Source organism: Balaenoptera ricei, chromosome 15 (genome assembly GCF_028023285.1).
Source record: "Balaenoptera ricei isolate mBalRic1 chromosome 15, mBalRic1.hap2, whole genome shotgun sequence".
Taxonomy (NCBI): domain Eukaryota; kingdom Metazoa; phylum Chordata; class Mammalia; order Artiodactyla; family Balaenopteridae; genus Balaenoptera; species Balaenoptera ricei.
This window is the reverse complement of record NC_082653.1, coordinates 29,980,604-30,002,896: the sequence shown is the minus strand read 5'-3', so window position 1 is coordinate 30,002,896 and position 22,293 is coordinate 29,980,604. Positions and strand designations below refer to the sequence as shown.

At 40.3% G+C, this 22,293-nt stretch overlaps 1 protein-coding gene across 2 annotated transcripts in view; it reads right to left on the bottom strand.

The window, feature by feature from the left end:
• EBF4 (EBF family member 4) overlaps positions 1-22,293 on the bottom strand; it is a 50,376-nt gene that overhangs the window by 13,288 nt on the left and 14,795 nt on the right. The gene's annotated exons all lie outside the window — the stretch shown is intronic.

Sequence of the window (22,293 nt, the reverse complement as noted above, 5' to 3'; positions counted from 1 at the left end):
ATTAGTCGTGAAATTTTGCAGCACATGGCCTGGAGCTGGGGGATTTCCGTTCTGGTCTAGGAGAACCGGAAGTAGTGCCCAGACCTCTCACTCCTCCCAACAGTGCCTGGCTACCCTCAGCCTTGGAAAGGGGGCTCTGGGCCCTCCTTTCCCCACCACTGGGAGACAGACACACCATCCACACCCCCGGAAGCTGGAAGGCCAGGGTGGGAAAATAACATGAGGACAGTCCAGGAAACTTCTCCACAGGCTGGCACCATGGGGTGACAATTTGTTCCACCCTGGGGGGTGGAGGAGGAACCAGAGCAGTCCGTGAAGGATGAGAATGGTGTCGGGAAGAGGAAGGAGGGACAGCAGACCCTTCAAGCCATGTCTGTGCAGAGGACAGATGCGGAGGCTGGGAAGTGGAGAGGGTCAGGTAACCCAGTGGGAAGGGGAGCTATAGGAGGACACCCTACAGGGACCTAAGGCAGGAAGGGATGTGCACTTTGTTGAGGGCCTGTAAAATCCTGCTTTTCACCAGGGAAGCACCCCCCCACCCCCCAAACCAGGATGAGCCCCAGTGCCAGTGTTTTTGAGCATCTCCGCTCCCACCACCTAGGGGCTGGAAGAGAGCCTGGGGAAGCCCCTTTTCCCTGGCTGTGATGGGCCACAGCCCCCAGAGTTGGCTGACCTGAGGGTGAGCATTTTAGGATGCCCCCTGGGTTGGGGCAAGGACCTGTGCCCAGTGCCATCCCTATTGTGGCCTTAAGGTTCTCTGGGGGCACAGACGCCTCATCTGGGCCTCATAGAAAGGTCGAGTGCTAGAAGTTGCCATTAGAATTACTAGAAGAAACCACCATAAATATAAGCATGAATTACAAATAAAATGCAAAACTATGCAAAAAATTTTTTTAAGTGATCCAAGTCTAATCTATTGAGCACTTAGCAAGTGCCTGGAACTCTGCTGAGCCTACCACTTGCATTATCTTATTTAATCCTTTCATAATCCCGAGGTGGTGTGGTGTAGGTCTGCAATCATTCCCACTCTACTGATGAGAAAACCAAGGATCAGCAAGGATAAGCTACAAAGTCACAGTAGATGCCAAAGTCAGGATATGAATTTGGGACTTTATGAACCACTGATACTGACAAGAGTCATGGAAAAGTCCCTGTAAGTGGGGTTTTAGAGTCCAACCCTGCCCCAGCCACGAGGCTGCCGATGCAGGACAGTGCAGCAAGCCTTCCTTCAAAATCAGCCCTGAGAGGCAGGTTGTGCAGGGACCAGATTAGCCATTTCATGGGGATTTCCTCAAGGTTACAAATTCATCAGAGGTGCAAAGGAGAGACTCATGTCCTAGTTTGGGGCCTTTGGCTATTGTGACAGCTGCTCTCAGTCTGAGAAGATTTTCAGGATTAAAGATCAGAACTTTAAGATGAGTCAAGAGTTGATCATTGTTGAAATTCAGTCAGGGAGAGATGTGGTTCTTTATTGTATTCTGCCTATATGTTCAACATTCTTTATAATAAAAAGTTCAATAAATAAAAGACCAGATGAAGAGCTGTGAACAGTGGTCATCCAGCTAATAAAGCATGTAAAAGGTGGAAGTTATGCATCACAACTCTGATGCCTATGATATAAGTGAAAGATAAGAGCAGTTCACCCACACACCTACCTTGCCACATCCTGAACTTAGTCTAGCTTTCCTAATCATTTCTATAAATGCTTTTTATTCCTCCCTGTAAACACAATTCAAGATGAAATTAAAATGAACTTTCCTTGTCAATGGAATATTCCATACCAAAGAAGCAAATGCTGGATTGAATATGACTCAAGTGCAAACATGTGACTTGCACATAACTTCTCAGGTGTGACACCATTGCACAAGGAAAGCTCCCCTCACACAGTGCTTTACACGAGAGACACTCAATACATAAGGAAAATGTGGAGGTGATTGATGTGAGTCCACTGTTAAACTCTGGGTTCTCAGGGGGTGGAGAGCAGAGTGGGATGGAGCTGCTCTTTGGAAGGCTGTGTCCAGGTATCATGGTGTCCAGGTGCCTGCCTGGGTTCCCCCACTCGCAGCTCCTGTGAGTGTTGGCTATTAAAGGGCTCACAGCTGGGGAATACCCTGGCGGTCCAGTGGTTAGGACTCTGCCCTTTCACTGAGGGGGCCTGGTTTCAATCCCTGGTCGGGGGAACCAAGATCCTGCAAGCTGCGTGGTGTAGCTAAATAAATGAATAAATAAATAAATGGCTCACAGCTGCCCCCACTACTCAAGAATTATCCTCAGCCAGAAGCATATGCTCCTCACCAGCAGCCCACAACCAAAGAAAGACTGACATCACAAGGAGGACCAACTCTTAGTACTATTCATACTCAGAACTCCCCAAAGGATCAGGCTGATGCTAGACTCCAGCTGAGACTGTCTCCTTGCTAAGCTGCTTCTCCTGCCCGCTCCTGCTTCCCTCACTCCTTTTCTCCCTAGAGCTCTCCTCCAATAAATCACTTTCACAAGAATCCCCATCTCCAGCTCTGCTTCTAGGAATCTCATCCTAAAAAATCAGGGCACAGAACTTTCACCAGCTTTTCCCTCCCTACATCCCTCTGAGATACTTACTTAGAGCTAAAATTATGTTTGCGCTTCCAAAGAGAAAGCTGTTAGGAACTGAAAGAGCTGGGCTGAGCCCAAGGATGCTTGCAGCTACAGGACTGTCAGAAGCAAGGAAACGGAAATCTAGATCACAAATGCTGTCTGATAGAACTTTTCCAAAAATGATATCCACTAGCCACAGGTGGATTTTTTTTCCATTTTATTTTATTTTTAAAAATTGGTTATTTTTTAAAATTAATTTTTATTGGAGTATAGCTTCTTCACAATGTTGTGTTAGTCTCTGTCGTACAGCAAAGTGAATCAGTTATACATATACATATATCCACTCTTTTTTAGATTCCCTTCCCATTTAGGTCACCACAAGCACTGAGTAGAGTTCCCTGTGCACATGTGGCTTTTGAGCACTTGAAATGTGGCTAGTGTGACTGAGAAACTAAAATTTCAATTTTTTTTTTTTTTTTGCCGTGACACACGGCTTGTGAGATCTTATTTCCTTGAGCAGGGATCGAACCCAGGCCCTCCGCAGTGGAAGCACAGAGTCCTAACCACTACATCACCAGGGAACTCCCTCAATTTTATTTCATTTTAATTAATTTAAACTTAAATAGTCACATGTGGCTCATAGGCACCCTATCAGACAGTATAGACCTAGAAAGAGGAAGTGGTGCAAGAGATACACGGGTTGGAGCAGGTGTTCAAAGGAAGTGTCCTATGAAGGCTTTGGAAGAGAAAGCAGATTGAGAGCAAAGGGCAGAGTCAAACTAGAACTTTATTTCCAAGTGCAAAGTTGGCAAAGCAGCCTGCGGTGGGGAAATGGGGAGGGGGTCCTCCTAATCTTCACCCCAAAGGGCCTCGCCTTTGGGCTCATGAGCCTCAGAAGAAATGCAACATCTGGGACAGGGTCTGTGCTCTCCACTGTTTTCATTGTCTGCTGTTCTCTGCCCCCAGCTCAAGGACAGAGGAGGATACAGATTGCTGGACCATTCACTCACTCAACACATCCATTAAAAAAGATGTATTAAACACCTTTTATGTGTCAGGCAGTAGAATCTAGAGGTGAAAAAGATCTTAAGGAAATGACAATCCAGCAAGAAAGACAAAAACTCAAAGTACAACCAGGAAGATAGAATGGTGGGCACGGCAGGATAACTGGCCAATCTGCGGCAGCCACTCTGGCTGGGAGAGGTGGAAGGAGTCCTAGAAGTTGCATGTGATCTTGGGCATTTTGGGTCTTAGAGGACTCGGGGCTTTTATCCTTGAAGAGAAATAGGATGCAGGAGCCCTCCATGCAAAAGGAATAACAGTCCTGCCAAGAGGTAGGTGGTATGCATGGTGCCCAGTGGGCCTTGCAAGACTGAGAAGGGCAGCTATGGACCAGAGCTCTTGGGGGATTGGCACCAAAATATGCAGAATTTGGACCCTGTGGGTGATGGAGAGTCAGCAGGAGGTGCCTTATATTGGCTGTGTCATTTGGAAGAGTCATTTTGCTTCCAAGGAGAGCCAGGCACCAAAGGGCCTAGGCCAGGGAAAGGATGGTGAATGAGGAGGTTGATGTGATAGTCTAAGCCCAAGTGGGGGTGGCCACAGTGGCGGTGGCGCATGCTACTTCCTGGCCTTGGCCTGGGGCAACAGCTAAGGCTGAGTATCCCTAGGGCCATAGCCCCCTGCCAGGCCTGGACCTGGCCTCCCTACCATGATCCCCACTTGGGGCAGAGGTGGCTGCAGTGCAGATGGGCTGGGGGACTATAAATAGCTGGGGCGCATACATTAGCATGCCAATGCACCCGCACCCCATCCTCTATGCTAATGGCCCACCATGCGCCTGAACACCTTCTGTTCCCCTGCATGCATTTGCATGCACAATTAGCATAATCTTGTATAATTAATGAACAGCGTCAATTTTAGCTCCTAAGTAATTTGATTAACATGTTGATAGGGCACTTACTAGGCTCTCCAAACCTCAGGGCTGGGCATGGGCCTGAGGAGAGGGGGAGAGGAGGTGGAGAGACTGCTAAGGGGCCCCCAGCTGCCCATGAAGAGTGGTGGTGATTCTACTTTCCCTTAATGGGGCCTGAGGGGAGGGAAGAAGGGGTGAAGGGGCTGTTAATGGGAGGTCTCTGGGCACCCCATGTGGAGTGTCAGGGACAGGCTGGAGCAGTGGGTCACATGAGCATGAAGCCTGTTTATTCCTGTGTGGACACAGACATACACATACACCCCTTGCACATCCCCCAGCCTGGGGAATCTTCTGTGAATGCAGAATATTGGATTCCATGGGAAGAACAGAACAGGAGGAGGGATTGAGAAAAAGTAGGAGGGCTGGGCGATGGGGGATGGATGGGCAGATGGAAGCCACAGAGAAGTATGGTGTGCTTGTGAGTGACTTAGGGATGTAAAGGGGAAGGTGGGGTCCCAAGACTGAAGGGAAGAAGAAGTCGTGTGTTCCTCTGGCCTTGGGTGGGTGAGCCAGGCTCCAAAGAACAGAGACCCTAGCACTTCCTATTTATGAATCATGTGAGGAAGAGGTGGGGGGTTGGCAAGCTTCCACAATGTGCCAAGCAACCCAGGGCAGAGAGAATAGACAGAAGGTTGAATGTTGCCCCTATCCTATTAGAGAAGGACCCATTCCCAGCTCAGACCTCCCAGGGCCCCTGGCAGAGGCTCACATTCCTCTCCTGCTCATCTGTGTGCTCAGAGTCAGGAAGTACTTCTCTGGCTCTAACTAAACTTCCCTGCTACTGTCTAGGCTCAGTTGTACTTACCCTCAAAGAGGATCAGTTGGGGTGAGGGTAGGATGGGGGATGAAATAATATTGTGGCAGGCACTATGCTGGCACCGCATAAATACATCTTACCTAACTTTACAACATCCCTACCATCTGAGGTCAGCTTCTTTTGACAAATGAGGAGACTGAGGCTGAAGGAGGTGAGACCTTGCTCTGAGTCATATGACGAGACAGTCCAGGTTGGCACAAGTCCCCCAGCACTGACTAGCCCTTTATAGAGAGAATTTATCATTCAAATTGCAGACAGTTCATTCACTAGCCATGTCCCACTCCACCTATTACAGTCCCCAGGCCTCTTCATGCCTGCACTCCCTCTCTCTTTCAATATCCTTTGGGGGCATTAACCACGGCTCTACTCCTGCCTCAGCACGTGGGCCACTCTGACCCCAGTTGCCCAGATGTCCTCCCATAAGTCCTTGCTCTGAATTAAGGGTGGCTTGGGGACCCTTGTCCTTGTGACTGGCATCCAGTCCACATGACTCCCAGGGTACATGGGGGAATTTCTTATTAACCCCTTCTGCATCTCCTTCCATCAAATGCATCTAGCTCTGAAAAGGCTGGAGTGGGGAAGGAAGTGCAGTTCATTCTGTAGGCAAGAGGGAAAACCTCAGTCCCACTTCAGCACTGACCCAGCAGGGAGGTTATAGGACCTCAGTTTCCCCAAGGGGAATTGCCAGAATGGGCCCTAGACACAAGGCTGTGTTTGCAGCATCAGTGTGGGAGCCAAGAGACCCTACTGGAAAGCATAGAAGGAGACAGATGCTACTGTGAGCTTGTCTTGTGGCTGCAGAGAAAAAGAGTGAATGTTACATTGACCACTGGGTTAGGAAGAGAGGCTGATTCTTTCACAGCTCCCACAACCCCTTCTCATCAAATTGCATTTGTCAGGTTGTACCTGACCTATGCATTGGGGTCTAAGTTTGCCCACAACGGGGTAGACTACAGCTTACCTCTGCCAAGTGGCTCAGACATGACCTGTTTCAACAGTGTCACTGTACAACATCCACTGTTCACCAGACACAACTACATGCCAGGGAGTATCCATAGCCCACAGTGCCTGTCCAACTGCAGGAGCCAGAGGAGGAGAGCTGTGGGCCTCCCATGGGAGGACATCTTCCCCATTCACTCCTATACCACAGTCATCCTGGCCAATCAAGTAAATACTTAGTCTTAGAGCTGTGACATCCAATAAGGTAGCCATATGTAGTTATTTAAGTTTGAATTAATTAAAATTAACTAAAATTTAAAATTCAATTCCTCAGCCACAGTAGCTACATTTCAAATGCCCAGTAGGTACATGTGGCTACTGACTACCATATTGGTCAGTGAAGCACATTTCCATCATTGCAGGAAATTCTTTTCCATAGTGTTGTCTTAAAGCCTTATATTCTCTAGTTCCTCTTATCATTATGTAAAGGCTTATGTAATTACGTTTTGTCTCTTCAACTGCTCTGTAAGCTTTCAGAGGGCAGGAATCATTGCTTAAACTTCTCTATCTTTTCCCAAGCATCTATCATAGTGCCTGACCCACAGCAGGTGCTCATTGATTCATAATTACTATGACAGGATGAATGCTGTATCAAAGCCCCCAAATAGAACTTTGAGAATTGCAGAGCAAGGATCTTTGAAAATCTGTTCCTCCATAAAGCAACAGGAACATAGGCAAAAACTGTCAGAATCAAATTTTTCAGAACTCTGAAAATTAACAAAAGGTTTACAACAATCCAAGGGGTGTTTATTCAAGAAAAATGGCTGAATCTTAGTAAAAACAGAGAATTTTGCAGTGGTTTTTGTTTTGTTTTGTTTTGTTTTTTGGCCATGTTGCACTGCTTGTGGAATCTTACTTCCCCAGCGAGGGATTGAACCTGCACCCCCTGCAGTGGTAGTGTGGAGTTCTAACCACTGGACTGCCAGGGAATTCCCTGCAGTGTTTTAATTTGCCCTATTCCCAGCTCTGCAGTAGGCTTGCAACCATGGTAGTTGTAAAAACTAGCAGCCTAGTGGCCACTAAAAGGGACAGATTGGATTTGGAACTTCTCAACAAGTTGTATTCCCAGACAATTGTCACTATTTGATCTGTCTGGCAGTTTCCTGACAGCCCTATTTTCAGGACTTGTTATTTGACCTGACTTAGAACTTGCTTAGTGGGAAAAACCCTACTCTCAGGGTGTTTGTTGAAAACAACCTGTAGCAATTGTTGAACACTGCTGTTACTTGAGACAATGATACTGGTTGAGGCAAATGAGAGTCTGGCCAAAAAACTTTAAAGGAAAAAGTGGGAATGAGATGTTCATAGGGGGCTCTGAAAAGCTCTTATATATTCCTGGATATCTAAAAGGCCATGTGTATGTGCAGGGAAGAGAACATGTCCAGGAAAGGTCTCCGAAGGCCCTAGTCTCTCATCTCTGGCTGACCCTGAAACCCTGCACAAACAGGAAGTAAAGGTTAAGGCAAAGTTGTAAATTGCTGGAGCATTGAAGGCATGCCCCAACACACACACAGAAACTTTTGGCAAGGGCTGAAGACTTATTGGTTCAAAGCATTTAAGGAAATGCCTGTCCAATCATGAGCTGACCACTAACCTAACTGAACAGAAACTTCTGTGGCCACACATGACAGAAAATATAGACTCTATATAATCAGTCCAGGAAAGTCACTAAACAAACAAACAGCAACAGCAACAAACACTGGGAAGGGGGATATGATATGAAGAGTTACCACATTATATTATTAAAATATTGAGTTCTCAACAAATAATCATGAAACATGCAAAGTAACAGGAAAGTATGGTCCAAATGGGAGACATAAAGCAGTCAATAGGAACTGTCCTTGAGGAAGTCCACATGTTAGACTTACTAGACAAAGACTTTAAATCAGCTATTATAAATATGTTTAAAGAACTAAAGGAAACCATGTCTAAAGAATTGAAGAAAAGTATGAGAATAAAATCTCACCAAATAGGGAACATCAATAAAGAGATACAAATTATTATAAAGAACCAAATTTAAATTCTGGAGTTGAAAAGAAAAATAACTGAAATAAAAATTTTCTAGAAGAACTCAACAGCAGAAGAAAAATGAGTTGACAGAAGAAAAATGTCAGTCAACTTAAGATAAGTCAGTTGAGATTATACAGTTCTGGAACAGAAAGGAAAAAGAATGAAGACTGAACAGAGCCCATGATGTTGGGAGACACCATCAAACATACCAACATATGCATAATGGGGGTCTCAGCAGAAGAGAAGAAAGGAAAAGGGGCAGAAACAATGAAGAAATAATGACCAAAAACTTCCCAAGTTTGATGAAAAACCTTATCCCACACATACAAGAAGTTTAATGAACTCCAAGTAGTATGAACTCAAAAAGATCCACATGTAGACAGACACATCATAATCAAACTATTGAAAGACAAAGACAAAGAAGGAATCTGGGAAGCAGTAAGGAAGAGAAGCAACTCATCATGTACAAGGGAGCCTGAATAAGATTAACAACTGACTTATTACCAGAAACCATGGAGGTCAGAAGACAGTGGGATGATATAAAGTGCTGAAAGAAAATGACTGTCTACCAAAAATTCTATATCCAGCAAAACTATCCTTCAAACATGAAGGATAAATTAAACAAAATTAAATAAACATGAAAGATTAAGACATTTCTAGATAAACAAAGACTGAAAAAATTCATCACCAACAGATCTTTCCTATAAGAAATAGTAATGGGAGTCCTTCAGTGTGAAATGAAAGGATACAAGACAGTAATTTGAATCCCCATGAAGAAATAAATAATACTGGTAAAAGTTAACTATTCGGGTAAATATAAAAGACATTATAAATGCATTTTTGTTTGTAAATATTTTGTTTTCCTACCTAATTTAAAATACAACTGCACATGTGTAGGGGCAGGGGGTACATGGAACACTGTACTTTTTACTCACATCTTCTGTAAACCTAAAACTATTCTAAAAATAAAATTTATTGAAGAAAACATCAGAAAGCAGTAATTATAAAACTGTGTTGATGGGCTTATAATGTGTAAAGATATAATGTGATTGACAAGGATGTGACAAGGAGAGGAGGGGGAATGGAGCTATATTGGAGCTATATATGGAATCCATTATATATTGTTTTATATACTTGTATACTTAATTTTGAAATTAAGTTTATATTCATCTAAAATAGATTGTCTTAGGGACTTCTCTGGTGGTCCAGTGGTAAGGAATCTGCCTTACAATGCAGGGGATGTGGGTTCGACCCCTAGTCAGGGAACTAAGATCCTACATGCTGCAGCGCAACTAAGCCTGCATGCCACAACTACTGAGCTCATGTGCCTCAACGAGAGAGCCCACATGCCACAAACCACAGAGCCCACATGCTCTGGAGCCCACGCACCACAACTACAGAGCCCATGTGCCCTGGAGCCTGAGCACCAAAACTACAGAAGAGAAAAACCTGCCACCACAACTAGAGAGAAGCCTGCATGCTGCAACGAAGAGCCTACATGCTGCAGTGAAAGATCCCGCATGCCTCAACGAAGATCCTGCGTGCCGCAACTAAGATCTGATGCAGCCAAAAATAAATAAAATAAATTAAAAAAAAATAGATTGTCCTAAATTAAGACACCGAATGTAATTCCCAGGGCAACCACTAAGAAAAAAAGCAGTAATGGAGGAACAGAGCAACTATATATATGACAGATAGAAAACATAGCAAATGGCGGACATAAATCTTACTTTATCAGTAATTACAATGAAATATAAATGGATTAAACACTCCAATTAAAAGGCAAAAATTGGAAGAATGGATTAAAAAACATTATCTATATGCTGTCTATGTGAGACATAGTTTAGATTCAAAGATAGAAATAAGCTGATGATAAAAGGGTTGGAAAAGATTTGGAAAAGGGTTAAGAGAGCTCTAACGAAAAATTGCTGGAGCAGCTATATTAATATCACACAGAATAGACTTTAAGACAAAATTGTTACATAAGACAAAGACAGACATTTTATAATTATAAACGTGTCAATCTATCAGAAATAAAATTATAAACATATGTGCACCTGATAATAGAGCTCCAAAATACATGAAGCAAAAAATGACAGAACCAAAGGAAGAAACAGATAATTCAACAATAATAGTTGCAGATTTCAATGCCCTACTTTCAATAATGGATAGAATGACTAGACAGAAGATCAACAAGGAAATAGAAGACTTGAACAACACTCCTTATCTCAACTCACACAATAAATGAGTTACATTTTACATAGCACCTTCAAGACTTAGCATAATAAAGATTTCATTTCCACCTAGGGTGATCTGAATTAAACACGGTCTCCATAAAAATGACACACAATCAGAGTGGAAAGGCAACCTACAAAATGGGAGATAAGATTTGCAAATCATATATCTGATAAGGGGTTAATATCCAGAATATATAAAGAACTCCTACAACTCAACAACACTACAACAAATAACCCAATTAAAAATGAGCAAAGGAATTCAATAGACATTTCTCCAAAGATGATGTATAAATGGCCAACAAGCATCTAAAAAGATGTTCAGCATCACTTGTCCTTAGAGAAATGCAAATCAAAACCATAATGATACATCATCTCACACCCATTAGGGTGGCTACTATAAAAATTTAAAAAAACACAGAAAATAACAAGTGTTGGTGAGGAAGTGGAGAAATTAGAACCCTGTGCACTGATGGTTGGATTATAAAATGGTGCAACTGCCATGGTAAAAAGTATAGTGTTCCTCACTATACTGAATTTAAAAAACAATCATATGATTCAGCAATCCCACTTCTGGGTATATATATCCAAAAAAACTGAAAGCAGGGTCTCAAAGAGATATTTTCACACTCATATTCATAGAAGCATTATTCATAGTAGCCAAGAGATGGAAGCATCTGAATGTCTATCAATAGATGAATGTGGTATATACATAAAATGGAATATTATTCAGCTTTAAAAAGGAAGGAAATACATATAACATGTAGCATCCTATTATATGCTACAACATGGATGAAACTTGAGGACACTATGCTAGTTACAAAAAGACTAATACTGCATGATTCCACTTATATGAGGTATAAGTATATAAGTATATATGTATAAAGTAGCCAAATTCATAGAAACAGAAAGTAGAATGATGGCTATGAGGACTAGGGAAGGGGAAAATGGGGAGCTGTTGTTTAATGGGTATAGAGTTTTTGTTTTGCAAGAAGTTCCAGAGATCTGTTGCACCACAATGTGAATATACTTAATAATACTGGATTGTACATTCACAAATAGTAAAGATGGCAAATTTTATATTATGTGGTTGTTCTCTTTTTTTTAACCATAATTTAAAACCAAAAGAGAATAAGAGAATCCCCAAACTTTTTGAAACAAATAACAAATGGGTTAAAACAAAACTCAAAAGGGAAATCAGAAAGTACTTTTAATTAAATGGAAATAAAAACATAACATATCATGATTTGTGGTATGACCCTAAGGCAATACTTAGGGAGAAATGCATAGCACTAAAAGTCTGTTTTAGACAGAAAGAAAGGTCTTAAATAAATGACCTCAGCTTCCACTCTAGGAGACCAGAAAAAGGAGAGGAAATTAAGCCCAAAATAAGCAGAAGAAAGGAACTAATAAATATCAAAATAGGAAATAGATAAACAATGGGGAAAATCAATGAAACCAAAAGGTTCTTTTAGAAGGTCAATAAAATGGATAAACCTGTAGCCTGACTGATCAGCAAAAAAGAAGACACAATTTGCCAGTACCAGAAATGGGAGTGCTGACATCACTGCAGATTCTAGAGATATTGGATAGGGAATATTATAAACAATTTTGTGCTAACAAATTCAACAACTTATAAGAAATGGACAAATTCCTTGAAAGATACAAATTACCAAAGTTCATTCTAGAAAAAGTAGATAGCCTATTCTATTAGAGACATTGAAATTATAGTTAAAATACTTGCCACAAAGAAAAGTCCAGGCTCAGATGGCTTCACTGGTGAATTCTACCAAGCACTTAAGGAAGAAGTAATACCAATTCTACACAAACTGTTCCAAAAAATTGAAGAGCTGGATATACCTCCTAACTAAATCTATAGGCCAGTATATCAGCACACCTGATACCAAAACCAGACAAAAAAGTTATAAGAAAATTAAAGACAAATATTCATCATGAATATGCAAAAACTCTAAACAAAATTTCATTAAATTGAATCCAACAATATATTAAAAAGATAATACACCATGACCAAGTGTGGCTCATCTGGGAAATGCAGGGTTGGTTTAACATCGGAAAAACAACTGATGTAATTCATCATATTAAACTAAAAAAAAAAATAATAATAATCTTAATAGATGCAGAAAAAGCCCTTGACAAAAATCTAATACCGATTTCTGATAAAAACTCCCAGTAACAAAAAATAGTAGAGAATTTCCTCAACCTGATAAAGGCATCTATGAAAAACCTATAGCTACACACACACACACACACACATACATACATACATAAAAAACAAACATAATGGTGAAAGACTGGGTAATTTCCACCTAAGATCAGGAACAAGATAAATGTCCATCCTCACCACTGCTACTATCAACATTGTACTGGAAGGTCTAGCCAGTACAATCAGGCAAGAAAGATAAACAAAAGACATCCAGATTGGAAAGGAATAAATAAAAGTGTCTTTATTTGCAGATGACATGATTGTCTATAAAGATAATCTGTTGGACTCTGAAAAGTTACTAGAACTAATAAGTGAGTTTAGCAAGGCTGCAGACTACAGAATCAGTTATACAAAAATTCATAATTATATATACCATATATAAGCCATTGGAAATTGAAATTTAAAACAGCATTTACAATAGCATCAAAATAAAGAAATACTAAAGGATAAATGTGAACAAGCGATGTGAAAGATCTGTATTCTAAAAACTACAAAATATTGATGAGAGAGATTGAGGAAAATCTAAATAAATGGAGAGATATGCCTTGTTCATAGGTTGGAAGGCTCAATATTGTTAAGATATCAATTTTCCCAAATTAGTCTAGAGATTCAAAGAGTCCCAATCAATATCTCAATGGAATTTTTTGTAGAAATTGACAAGTTGATGCCCAAATTCATACGGAAATGCAAAGAAAAGAGTTGCAATGAAGAAACAAAGTTGGAGGTCCTATATTACCTGATTTCAAGAATTATTATAAAGCAACAGTAATCAAAATAGTGTGGTATTGGCATAAAAGCTAGACTAAGGAATCAATGGAACAGAATAGAGGCCAGAAATAACCCCACACATATATAAACGATTGATTTTTTGCAAAGTTTAAAAGAAATGGTGGGGCTTCCCTGGTGGCACAGTGGTTGGGAGTCTGTCTGCCAATGCAGGGGACACGGGTTCGAGCCCTGGTCTGGGAGGATCCCACGTGCCACGGAGCAAGTGGGCCCGTGAGCCACAATTGCTGAGCCTGCACGTCTGGAACCTGTGCTCCGCAACAAGAGAAGCCACAATAGTGAGAGGCCCGCGCACCACGATGAAGAGTGGCCCCTGCTTGCCACAACTAGAGAAAGCCCTCGCACAGCAACGAAGACCCAAAACAGCCATAAATAAATAAATAAATAAATAAATAAATAAATAAATATTTTTAAAAAGTTAAAAAAAAAAAAAGGAAACACTGTCTTCATTAAAAAAAAAAAGAAATGGTGCTGGAACATATATATATATTGCAAATATATATATATATATATATTGCAAAACAAATATATATTGCAAAACAAAACAAAACGTCTTGAATCTATACCTCTCATCATCTACAAAAATTAACTTAAAATGGATCCTACTCCTAAATGTAAAACCTAGAACTACAAAACTTATAGAGGAAGGGGGAAATTTTCTGTGACCTTGGGTTAGGTAAAGATTTTTTAGCTATGACAACAAAAACACAATACACAAAAGAAAAAATTTATAATTTGTACTTTATCAAAATTAAAAATTTGTGCTCTTCAAAAACACTGTTAAGAGAATGAAAAAACAAGTCACAGATTGGGAAAAATGTTTTGCAGAATATTTATCTGATTTTTATCCACAGTATATAAAGAACTCCCACAACTCAGTAATTAAAAAATAACCCAATAAAAAGGGAGGGGGTGAACAAACACTTCCCCCCCAAAAAAATATGGATGGCAAATAAGCACATGAAAAGTTGTTCAACATCATTAGTCATTAGGGACATGCAAATTAAAACCATAATGAGATATCACTACACATCTATTAGAATGGCTAACATTAAAAAGAGAGATCAGGGCTTCCCTGGTGGTGCAGTGGTTGAGAATCCGCCTGCCAATGCAGGGGACACGGGTTCGAGCCCTGGTCTGGGAAGATCTCACATGCCGCGGAGCAACTGGGCCCGTGAGCCACAACTACTGAGCCTGCGCGTCTGGAGCCTGTGCTCCGCAACAAGAGAGACCGTGATAGTGAGAGGCCCGCACACCGCGATGAAGAGTGGCCCCCGCTTGCTGCAACTAGAGAAAGCCCTCGCACAGAAACAAAGACCCAACACAGCCAAAAATAAAATAAATAAATAAATTAATTAATTAATTAAAAAATAAAAGAGATCATTCTCGTGCTGATGAGAATGTAGAGGAATTACAACTCTCATACACTGCTGGTGGGAAACATAAAATGGTACAACCACTTTGGAAAATAGGCGACTACTTATGAAGTTAAACATATACTTACCATACACATACACATATACATATACAACCATTCTACTCCTACTTATTTTAGCCAAGAGAAATGAAAGCACTTGTCCATATAAGGACTTGTACATAAATGTTTATAAAGCTTTATTTATAATAGACAAAAACTGGAAAGAACCCAAATGTCTATCAAGAGATGAAGGCACATTTTGCTATATTCATACAATGGAATACAACTCAGCAATAAAAAGAAATGAACTATTAATACATGTAACAAAATGGATAACACAAAAAAATTATGCTGAGCAAAAGAAGCTAGACAAAAGAAAAAGCACATACTGTATCATCCCATTTATATAAAACTCTAGAAAGTGCAAACAAATCTATGATGACATAAAGCAGATCAACTGTTGCCTGAGGATGGAGGTAAGGGGAGAGAGGGAGAGATTCCAGGGGGAGCATGAGAAAACTTTTGGGAATGAAGGATATGTTCACTATCTCAACTGTGGTGATAGTTTCATCAGTGTATACATATGTCAAAACTTTTCAAATTGTATGCCTTATGCCTGTTTTATTGAATATCAGTTATACCTCATAAAGTTAATTTAAAAATAAAGAATAAGGAAACATACTTCTAAATAGCCCATGTATTAAAAGAGAAATCATAACAAATTTAACAATCCTTGGAACTGATAATGAAAATATGAGATATAATAATGTGACATAGGGACTTCCCTGATGGTCCAGTGGTAAAGAATCTGCTTTCCAATGCAGGGGATGAGGGTTTGATCCCTGGTCGGGGAACTAAGATCCCACATGCCACGGGGCAAATAAGCCCACGCAACACAACTACTGAGTTCATGCACCTCAAGGAGAGAGCCCACGTGCCACAAACTACAGAGCCCCTGCCCCCTGGAGCCCACATGCCACAACTAGAGAGAGAAAACCCGCATGCCACAACTAGATGAAGCCCGTGCGCTGCAACGAAGAGCCCACACGCTGCAACAAAAAGATTCTGCATGCCTCAATGAAGATCCTGCATGCTGCAACTAAGACTCAACACAGCCAAAAAAATAAAGAAAAATAAAGAAAAATAAAAAATAATGTGACATAGAGGAAAGATAGTATTTTAAGGAAATGTCATAGCCTTAAATGATTATATTAGTAAAGAAGGTCAACAATTAATGAGCTAAACATCCAACTTAAGAAATTAAAAAAGAACAACAAAATAAACCCAAAGAACTAAGAAGGGAGATGATAAAGATAAATGCAGAATTAACGTAATGCCAAACAAACATTAGAAAAAGATTGATAAAGCTGTCAGTTTTCAGAAAACACAAATAAAAGTAAAAATTGCTAGCAAAACTCATCAAGGAGAAAGATATGATACAAACAATTAATATCAGAAATGGAAAAGGTTCACAGCTAAAGATACAGCAGAGGGACTTCCCTGGTGATCTAGTGGTTAAGAATCCACCTTCTAATGCAAGGGACGTGGGTTTGATCCCTGGTTGGGGAACTAAGATCCCATCTGCCACTGGGAAACTAAGCCCACGTGCTGCAACTACTGAGCCCACGTGCCCTGGAGCCCGCACACCACAACTAGAGAGCCCACACGCCGCAACTACTGAGCCCGCGTGCTCTGGAGCCCACACACCACAACTAGAGAGCCCGTGCACCGCAACTACTGAGCCTGCACGGCACAACTAGAGAGAAGCCAGCAAGCCACAATGAAGAGTCCATGTGCTGCAACTAAGACCCGAAGCAGACAAATAAATAAATATTTTTTAAAAAGATACAGCAGAGATCAAAAAGATAAGAGAACATTATGAACGACTTTACGGAAACAAATTTGAAAACTTAGGCACATTGTACAAATTCCTTAAAAAATCTAACTCATGAAAATAGAGTAAAAAAGAAATAAAAGGCCTAAATAGTCCTATGACCATTAAAATATGAATAAATGGCTTAAAAATTCTCTCCTCCTCAACCCCACAAACTAAAACCAAATTGTAACAAATTTTCAAGGAAAAAATCATTACAAACTAATACAAATTCATTCAGCAAATAGTAAAAGAAAGAACATGTCCCATCTAATTATTTAAGGGTCTTATACCACGGACTGTCAAAATCATACTAGGACATTGTAAGAAAAGAAAATTACAAGCCAATCGTGTTGAACATAAATGCAAAATTCCTAAATATTATTAACAAAGCAAATCCAGTAGCATTTAAAGATAGTAAATCATCATCAAGTTAGGTTATACCAGGAGTAGTTCAGTATCAGAAAATCCATTAATGAAATTCAGTACATTAACAGTTTAAAGGAGAAAAGCCATATGATCAATTCAATACATGTAGAGAAAAACAACACGTGAAATTCAACATCTGTTCATGAAAGAAACCCAAAAAACAAAAATTAAAAAACTCTCATACCAACCATTTTTAACTTGATGAAGTATAGCTACCAAATAGCTACAATTAGCAACATTTTAAATGGTGAAACACTAGAAGCATTTTCTTTAAAATAAAAAACAAGCCAAGACTGCCCATTATCACTCCTTATTTTCTCAAGGTTGTACTTGAGGTTCTAGTCAGTGCAGTAATGCAAGAAAAATAAATAAAATGCAAAAGGATTGGATAGGAAAAACAAAAGTCATTTTTTACACGTCTGTCTCTATAGAAAAAACAAAACAAAAGAAATCTAAAGACAAATATCTACATGCAAATATCAATCGTATTTCTTTATATTATCAACAAAGACTTAGAAAACATAGCAAAAGATATAATTTACAATAACAACAAAATATAAATTGTACCTAGAAATAAGCTACCCATACAACTGAATGGTTCATTCCCTCACCTCTTCAAGTCCTTCCTCAAACTCCACCTTCTTAATTTGGCCTACTGTGACCACGCCATTTAGAATCACACCTCCCCCACCCCCAAATTCCTGATCAGTTTTATTTTTCTCTATTTTTTCCCACCTATCACCTTCTAACATACTTATAATTACTGTTTATTGCCCATCTCCCCAATGTCTTCTCTGTCCATGAATATGGATATTTTTGTCTGCTTTGTTTACTGTGGTATTCCTAGAACCTAGAACAGTGTCTGGTACATAGTAGATGCTCAATAAATATTTATTGAATGAGTGAATAAAGGAAAACAATAAGTGTATGTAGACTTTACTGAGAAAATTAATTGAGAAAATTATAAAACTTTATTGAAAGGCTTTAAAGAAGATCTATATAAATGGAGAGATAAACCATATTCATGGATAGGAAGACTCAGTAGCATAAAGATGTGAATTCTCCTCCAAATTGATGTATAAGTTAACTGTACAAAACCCCCAAAGATGTGTGTGTGTGTGTGTGTGTGTGTGTGTGTGTGTTGGTGTGGAACCTTCTACATGGATTCTAAAATTAATATGGAAGCACAAAAGGCCAAAATAGTCAGTTCTTCCCTGAAGAACAAGATAAGATGGGAAACTTACCCTACACGCTTGTCTACATTATTTTTATATAGATAGAGTGATTCAAACAATGCCATGTTAGCACAGAGATTATCAAATAGATCAAGAGAATAAAACACAGAGTCTAGAATCGGACACACAAATAGAAGGAAACTTGATTTAGGACATAGGTGGTACTGAAGCTCAGTAAGAAAGGATGAGTTATTTAATAAATGATACTAGAATAATTAGTGATTCATAAATAAAAATAATTACATTGATACCTTAATTCACACCATGCCCCAAATTAGCTCCACATGGATTACTAACCTAAATGTACAAGGAAAAACTGTGAAATCTTTAGAAGAAAATATAGGAGAATATCTTTATGACTCAGCATAGAGAAAGGTTTCTTAAACAAAAAGCAGAATGAAATCCATGAGGAAAATATCGATAAATTCAACTACATTGAGTTACTTGATATATACTTCCCTGACAAAGTATCCGTATCTAGGATCTATAAAGAATCATTAAAATCAAACATAATTCCTGGTGATTTCAGTATCAATGTAAATAGATAGCTCTTCCAACACATTCTTCTCTCCATTCCTTGAGTATCTCTCATCCAATGACCTTCTCTCTACCCTCCCTTGGCCACACATTACCAATAAACGGAATTTCCAAATAATCCTACCTACAGACAACCCACTCCCTAACCACCAGCTCCAACTCCTTCTAGTACCTCAACTCTAGTAATTCTTGGCCCCATCAAAACCTATGTTCCATTCATCCTGCCTTCTCTTCACTCTCCCATAGTCCTCTCCTTTCTGAGCTTAAATTCCTTGTTCCATTTTTGTAAACACCCCTTGCTTACACTTTTCACTCTCTTGCCCTCTCATGTTTCATCGTGTTCACATAGCAAACCCCTAACTCTGGCTATACGCAACCACTCACCTGTTCTGCACCTGCACTTGTGCAGCTCAGCAGGACTGGGGAAATTGCTCACTTTTAATTTATGACCACAGGTAATTCCCTGATGGTCCCGTGGTTAGGACTCGGTGCTTTCACTGCCATGGCCCCAGGTTCAATCCCTGGTTGGGGAACTAAGATCCCGCGAGCCGCGTGGTGTGGCCCCAAATACATAAATTTTAAAAATAAATAAATAAATAAATTTATGACCACAGATCTTAGGTGGGCCCTTAGTGCCACTTGGCAATCACAGAACATTTCCATGGTCCACTCACTCTCTTGGACAACTGTTTCATGCCCTAGTGTCTCCCTCTCCATCCTCATCCTCAACTGTTGACCTTGCTTCCTATTTCACCGAGAAAACAAAGCAATCAGAAAAGAACATCCGTAAGCTCCTATGTTGGATATTCCCATTTACCCATGTCCAGGTTCTCTATCTTCCCTGCTGCCTCCATGGATAATGTCTGTGCTCTCAGCTAAAGCCAGTCCTCCACGTGTGCAGGAGAAACCCTGCCCTTTGCTGACTAGAGGACATTGCTTCAGCCATTCTCCCTTCTAACGCTTGCATCATAATTTTCCATTTCCTACTGGGTTTTTGTCATCGGCATCTGAACAAGCTATATCTTTTTCTTGGCCTTACACTGTGCTCCTGTCACCACCCTGTTCCATCCTGTTTCTTTGATCCCTTTAGGGTGAAAGTCCAGAGTTCCTTTAGTCACTGTCTCTAATCTCTCTTCTCCCACTCTCTCTTAGACATACTCCTATCAGAATTCTGCCCCTTTTGCCACTGAAATGGCTCCTGTTGAGGTCACCAATGTCTCCCACATTGCTAAATCTAATGATTAACCCTTAGTCTTTTTTATCATATCCATGAGCAGCATTTGATGCAGTTGACTATTGCCTCCTTTTGGGATAATTTTTCTATCTAGGCTTCTGGGACTCCACTCCCCTGATTTTCCTTCTACTTTACTGGCAGCTGCTTCTCATTCTCCTCTGCTGGTTACACATCTCCATGACCTCTCAACATTGGACACCTCGGAATGCAATTCTTGGACCGCTCATATTTTCTTTCAACACTCGTTCCCTCCATGATTTCATTCATTCAAATCTACATCTGTAGCCTGGACCTTCCCCTTGAGAGCCACACTCATGTGTTCAGCTCTTTTTCAACATCTCCACCTGGAGGTTTAGCAAGAATCTTAAATGTCATACGTCCAAAACCAAACTCCTGATCTTCCTCCTCCCAAACCTGCTTCTCCTGAAATCTCCACCTTCTCAGTAAATAGGAGCTCCATCCCTTAAAGTTGCTCAGGTCAGAAACCTTGGATCCGTCTTTGACTTCTCTCACCCTGTCACCTTGTCTCTCCTTCCATAACAAATCCTGTCAGTTCTGCCTATGAAGTGTATCCAGAATCCAACCACTTCTTACAAACTTCTCTATAACATCCCCTCTGTCGCAGCCTCCATCATCTCTCCTGGATAATTGTTATGGTTTCCTAACTCATCTCCCTGTCTCCACCTTTGCTTCCTGCGGGTCATCTTCAACACAGGAGCTAGAGTTAAAAACTTGTCGAAATATAAATCAGGTCATATCATTCTTCTCAAACACCCGCACTGGCTTCCATGTCATCCAGAATAAAAGTCAAAGTCCTTACAATGGTTTACAAGAATGGCTTACATGCAACCTACAAGGCCCTGCATGGTCTGCCCTTCCTCCTGCCCCATCCATTGTATCTCTGACATCTTCGTCTCCTACTGTCCCCCTCGTTCCAGTCACCTGGGCCTTCTTGCTGTTCCTAAAACACGACAAGTACACTCTTGCCAAGAACATTCTTCTCCCAGATTCATACTTGGCTCGCTCCTTTACTTCCTTCAGGTCTTGGCTCAAACGTCATACTTTCAGTGAGGCCTTCCTTAAATACTCTAAAATTGCAATAGCCCCTTCCTGGGCACTCTCTGATCTTTCCTGATGGCTTTCTTTTTCTCCTTAGCTGTTATCACCATCTAACATGCTGTACATTTTATTCAGTTAGTTTATGTCTATCTCTCCTACTAGATTGTAAGCCCATCGACACAAGGCTTTTTATCTGCGTTGGTCACTGCTTAATCCACAGCATATAGAAGAGACCCTGGCACAGGGTCCATTTTAACAGTAGATGTTAACATTTAACAGTAGATGTTAAAAATTTATTTGTTGAATGAATAAAAAACATACTAATTGGCCAGAATACAGCAACAGGCATTCTCAAAATAGCTGGTACGAATATCAATTGGTATAATCTCTACAGAGGACAAATTGGCAATAACTATCAAAAGTACAAATGCACATCTCCTTTGACCCAGAAATTCTGCTTCTAGTAATATCCTTTTTATAAATTCACACATGTGCTAAGTGACACCTGGACAAAGTAATTCACTACAGCATATTTTATCCCTGAAAAAGAATGAAAAAGCCAAAATGTCCAGCAATAGAGACCAAAGAAATTATAGTTCATCCATACAATGGAATATTTTGCATTAGAAAAAAGAATAAGGAGACTGCTTGTGTCTGCATTTTCTTGCACAGACTATCTCAGGAAGGATACCCATGAAACTGGTAATAATGCTTGCTTATTTGGAGGGCAATGGATGAGTCAGCGGCAGAGGTGGGAGACTTTGCTGTCAACCCTCCTAAACTTGAATTTTAGTACATTGTGAATGGTTTAATCTACTAAAAGGAGAACAAGGCAGGGTTTATGTTCCAATATGGAATGAGTTCTAAGATATATTGTTACAAATAAA